Source organism: Otolemur garnettii, unplaced genomic scaffold (genome assembly GCF_000181295.1).
Source record: "Otolemur garnettii isolate 467f Iridium unplaced genomic scaffold, OtoGar3 scaffold00187, whole genome shotgun sequence".
In the NCBI taxonomy this organism is placed as follows: Eukaryota; Metazoa; Chordata; class Mammalia; order Primates; family Galagidae; genus Otolemur; species Otolemur garnettii.
Window position 1 is genome coordinate 1,154,570 of NW_003852582.1, and position 6,067 is coordinate 1,160,636.

A 6,067-nucleotide genomic window follows, 5' to 3' on the forward strand; every position below is an offset into this window, starting at 1 on the left:
TTTTTTTTTTTTTTTTTGCAGTTTTTTTTGGCCAGGGTCAGGTTTGAACCCACCACCTCTGGTATATGGGGCTGGCGCCCTACTCCTTGAGCCACAGACGCCGCCCCCACTCTTGAGGTTTTACTGGAGCGTGTGTCATTCAAAACTAAAGGAGAGAAACAAAAATGAAATGACAGTAGCAAAACTTTTACTGTCACTCACCCTGTAATGTTAAAAGCAAAGAAAATACTTGTACTAATTAACATTCCCTTAAGAACATTGGATGTTTGGATGTCACTTGCCAGATCAGTGTAGGGACATGAATAGTGACCTATCATTGCCCCATACACACAAAAGAGGCTCTATTTTAGAACAGTAAGAATCCTTAGAAAATACCAAGGCCAATCCACACTTTACAGATGACAGCACAGTGACTTGCCCAGGAGTCACACAATGAATCTCTGACAGAGTCAAGACAAGAATCTAGGTCAGTTTAATAATACATTCTGGGCTCTTTGTACCAAACCGCCCGGCTTCCCAGTGATGTCACACTCTCCAGGAACAGCCCTGTCAGTACACAGAACAGCAAACTTAGGAAGGGGGTATTCTTATCAAACATACTTCCCTGCTTCTTCCAACGTGTAAGATACTGATACCAGGCCTAGTGAACTGCAAGACCTCCACAATAATCTGAAACATCTAATGCTGTTATGAAAAGAAAAATATTTAATAAGAACTAGCAATTTCACTAGTATTTCCCATGATGTGCTTTTCATATGAGCCATGTTATGTAGGTAAAAATTATAAATGGTAACTCAGTAAGGTTATGTTACCTGACCAAGATCACAAGCTAGCAGGGAGGAGCAGTGTGCAAATCCAAGTGGCTCAGACTCCTAAACTATGCTCTTTCCAGGCGCCAAGCAGCACGCGTTTCAGTGTCTTTAAGGAACACTGATAATTAATAGACAATCTGCCTGTGGCCGGAGTAACCCAAATGTAGTTCAATATAAAATATGCTGATGCTTTCATCTAAATTTTATCTGAGAATAGTACTGACATGCATTGAGTACTAATTATGTGCCAAGCCTTGGCTCTACCCGTGTTGTTCCATTTAATCTTCATAGGAACCTATTAGACAAATGTTGTCATCATCATTGGTACCGTTTTTACAGGAAAATGTGGTGTGGAGCAATTTAGTGACTTGCCCAAGACCCCATAATTTGGAGTAGGAATTTGAGCCTGAGCTGTTTGGCTCCATAGCACTCTATAACCCCTGCTTTCCACTGCCACGTAGATACCTCCAGTTTCCATAAGTGGCCAGCAGAAGGGACTTGATAGTAACTCCATCAAGAAAGTGTCCTGGGGACTCCAGATTACCGCAGGCTCAATGGAGACAATGTTGGAAAAACATTTGAAGCTTTTAGACAACTATTATATGAACTATAAAATTATTGGATATCTTGAGACAGTGTGGAATAGCTTTGACAAGGATTTGCGGAGAAATTCCTGATCTCCTGGTAACAATTAACAAGGCAATGGGGAAAATGATGTCAGTCTTCTGTTTAGGACTGGCCTGAGCCATCTTTCACCTGACAGAAGAATGCCTAAAGTTATTGTTACAAATAAGTACTATACTAGACTATACTTTTGTTGTAATTAGTTTCCCAGATGAGTTAATTTTTGAGAGCTGGTCCTCAAACAGTGAGCCAGGATAGGCAAGTTTGTTGGGACTGATGGGCAATAAAATGTCCGGGGCATTTTGTGTAGAGTTATCTGGAGAAACAAAGCACAAAAAATATTTATGAGCAAAGAAAACCTGGAAGGATAAAAGAAAACAGGGAAGAACTCTGGAGAAAACTATCAGTTCTGGCTGTAGTCCTGATGGTTAGAACCTACACATATCCAACTGTTATGCAAATGTAACTATAAGTTAACAGACTTTATTTTCTTTTTTCCCCCTTTTAGTTCAGACTTTATTTTCAAATGTCTTTTATTAGAAATAGCATGCTATTGCTATGTCACATGACTTTGAGTCATTTCTCTCTTTCTCTCTCTCTTTTTTTTTTTTTTTTTAAATTTTGAGACAGAGGCTCACACTCTGTTGCCCTGGGTAGACTATCATGGTGTCATCACAGCTTACAGCAACCTCAAACTCCTGGGCTCAAGCAATCTTCTTGCCTCAGCTTCCCAAATAGCTGGGACTACAAGTGCTGCCACAATGCCCACCTAGTTTTTTTCTATTTTTTAATAGAGGCAGCGTCTCACTCTTGCACAGGCTGGTGATCCTGGGGGCCCACACACCTCAGCCTCCCAGAGTGCTAGGATTACAGGTGTGAATCACAGAATCCAGCAAGTTGTTTCTGTTTTCTCTCATGGAACATTCAGACTGAAAACTCAAGCATATTATTCATCACACTGTCCTTCAGAAAGCCAGTAGCAAATATATCCAGGTTGTAAAATATTAATTTTCTTAATTACCAATATGCAAAATTTCTTCCTAAGGATGGCCATTTGGGGAAATGGCATTTCTCAATACTAAGGGTTAATAAACTGCAGTCTGAATAGGTTAAATCTCCTGACCTACTTTTTTTTTTTTTTTTAAGGACAGTGTCACCTGGGCTCAGTGGCTCATATATATAATCCTAGCACTCTGGGAGGTAGAGGTGAGAGGATCACTTGAGGTCAGGAGTTTGAGACCAGCAAGACCCCATCTTTACAAAAATTGAAAATTTAGTTAGATGTTGTGGCATATGCCTATAGTCCCAGCTACATGGAAGGCTGAGGTAGGAGGATCTCTTGAGCCCAGGGGTTCAAGGTTGCACTGAGCTATAATGACACTACTGCACTCAAGCCTTTGTAACATAAAAAAACTCATCTCAAAGAAAAAGAGAGAGAGAGAGAGAAAACACAAAAGGGTAAGACTCTGCCTCAAAAAATAAAAATCTCTGTGTAGCCCAGGCTGACCTCCAACTCCTGGGCTCAAGTGATCCTGCTGCCTTAGCCTCTAAAGTAGCTGAGACTACAGTCATGCACCAGTGGACCCAGATCCATGATCTCATTTTATGGATAAAGTTTTATTAGAACCGTCTAATAAAGGTCATACCCATTAGTTTATATATTGTCCATGTCTGCTTTCACACTATAACAAAGTAGTTATGACAAAAAACATATTGCCCACAAAGCCTAAAATATTTACTATTGGCCCTTACAAAAAAGTTTACCAATCCCTATTCTGGACCATAAATCAGAGGAATGGAGGGAAATTTTTATCTAACAACTTTCCAATAATTTTAGGAGGACATAAGATAGATTTGGCCTATTGAAAACTTCTTGGAGTAGAAGCATGATAATTCTGTTGTTTTTTTTAAAGTTGCATGATTAATATTATAATACATAAATGGGCCTGTAGAATATGAGTGAGATAACCCTAGCCTGTGACCCAGGAATTGATCAATAACTATAAGAAGAAGGAAGGCAGTATGGAATGTTTAACAGTTCAGTAGGCACCCTTTAAAAGAGAAGAGAAAAAAAATGGGGTTAAGAAGCCCAAAAGGGAAAGAACAGTTCAGAATCTTCTCAAAGCTGTTGTATTCTCATCTGTTGAATGAGGGCACTTGGCTTCTCCAGGGGCCTATGTCTGGGTTTCCGAAGACCCTCAGTCATTAGCTCCGTTGTCTTTTTATGAATCACCACAAAATCCCAAGATTTTATGTCCTGAAATCCAGCATCCTGTATTCACTACCAGATTTGGATGTGTTCTTGAATGGTACTATCAGTGATCATGAAAACAGGCGGGGGACGTGGCTCACGCCTGTAACCTCAACACTCTGGGAGGGTGAGGTGGGAGAATTGCTTAATCTTAGGAGTTCAAGACCAGCCTGAGTAAAAGCAAGACCCCATCTCTACTAAAAATAGAAAAAATTAGCCAAGCATCATGGTAGGCACCTGTAAAGTCCAAGGCAGAAAGATTTCTTGAGTCCGGGAGTTTGAGGTTGCTGTGAGCTAGGCTGATGCTACAACACTTTAGCCTGGGCAACAGAGTAAGACTCTGCCTCAAAAAATAAAAATTTATTTTTTTTTAATTATCAAACCACTGAAGCAACTATTCAATACACTGGGTCTCTCTGGTCACTTATTACTATTTCTAACATCTTTAGTTTTCATTTGTATAGTATGTCTGAGTGATTTAACTTTTAATTATTAGCAAATTCATGTCTTTTCCTTAATACTATAATATCTATAAGCTAGCTATAACAAGAAATCATTCTCATCTGAGTACTCTAAGATTCCCAATTCTCTATGACCTCAGTAGTATATTGTTTACAAGTAACTGCAAACTAACCTATGCATTTTGGGTCAGATTAGGGGTGTCTAATAATTATACATGTAACTGGGTAAGTTATAGGTTCTTGACAATCATGGCAGGTACATGGGACCAAATGGCAGCTTAACTGAGATTTAAAAAGCTGTCACAGCTCTATGACAAGGTATAATAGAAATCATCTGAGCATCCCATATGTCTATATTGTATAGTTTGAAACAGGGCTTGGGTCTATTAAAAATGTATTCATTTATTTAGTGTTTATATTATATGTTTGCTCTATGCCAAGAATTAGGTTAAACTCATATCACAACTATACGTCTTATTATTATTACATAACCCTTACATTATTCTGAGGTTTTCCCCCCTACTTTCTTGCTAAAATAAGCCACACTAGACAAGTTGTGTGATTTTTATGATAAATATTGAGCTGTCCACTTGATGAGCTTTTCACATAAAGATCACAAAGAAAAATAACTTCCTGGAAGGACATCAGAGGCATTGCCCACTTACTCTTGAAGGCTTTGGCTGCAGGGGGTCAGAGTGTCACATCATATTTAAACAATACTGCTCCTTCAATGATACTGCCCACTTTTTCCCATCCCATTTATAGCTGAAAGGAAGCCTACTATTTTTAGTTTCAGAGTGTGTGTGAAAGAACATTAAGAATACAAGACAGGGGGCAGCACCTGTGGCTCAAAGGCATGGGGTGCCGGCCCCATATGCTGGAGGTGGCAGGTTCAAACCCAGCCCCAGCCAAAAACTGCAAAAAAAAAAAAAAAAAAAAGAAAGAAAGAAAAGAAAGAATGTAAGAAGGGGATGAAGAATGGGATTGGGGGGTTACAGAAATCTGACTGTCCCCCTTACCTGCAGAGGGCAGAGAGAAATATTGGGGGCAAGAGCGCCTTTCTTTTTTTCTTTTCTTTTCTTTTTTTTGAGAGAGTCTTATTCTGTTGTTGTGGATAGTTCCCTGGCATAATAGCTCACAGCAACCTCAAACTCTTGGACTCAAGTGATCTTGCCTGAGCTTCCCAAGTAGTTGGAACTACAGTCACCTACCACAATGCCTGGCTAGTTTTTCTATTTTTAGAAGAGATGGGGTCTTGCTCTTTTTTTTAATTTTTAGATTTTTTGAGATTCATTGAAGGTACAAAGAATTAGGTTACACTGATTGCATTTGTTCGCTAAAGTCCCTCTTATAATTGTGTACCCTGCCATACGCCATGACCCCTAACCCCTCTCTCCTTCTTGTCTTTTATATTCTTTAGTATGCAGTTCCCTAAACTGACTCTTCTTTCTTCACCTGTCTCAGCCTCCTGCATGTCTGGGACTACAGGCATGTGCTACAACATCCACTTAGTTTTTTTCTATTTTAGTAGAGACTGAGTTTTGCTTTCACTTTGCTCAGGCTGGTCTCAAACTCCTGAGCTCAATCAATCCATCCACCTTAGCCTCCCAGAGTCCTAGGATTATAGGCCTGAGCCCTGTGCCAGGCCTAAATCTTTTTCTTTTTAAAGGGAAGTACAAGTACCACCTGGACTTTGAAGAAAGAAGATAGCTGGCCAGGTACTGGCTCATGCCTGTAATCCAGCATTTTGGGAACCAATGTGGGAAGATTGCTTGAGGCCAGGAGTTTAAGGCCAACCTGGGCGACACAGTGAGACTCTCTCTCCAAAAAAAAAAATTGACTTCATGGTTTTGTCTTATTTTATGGGGTAATCAAGACAGCTTTTAAATTACACCAAAAAAAAAAAAAAAAAAAAAAAA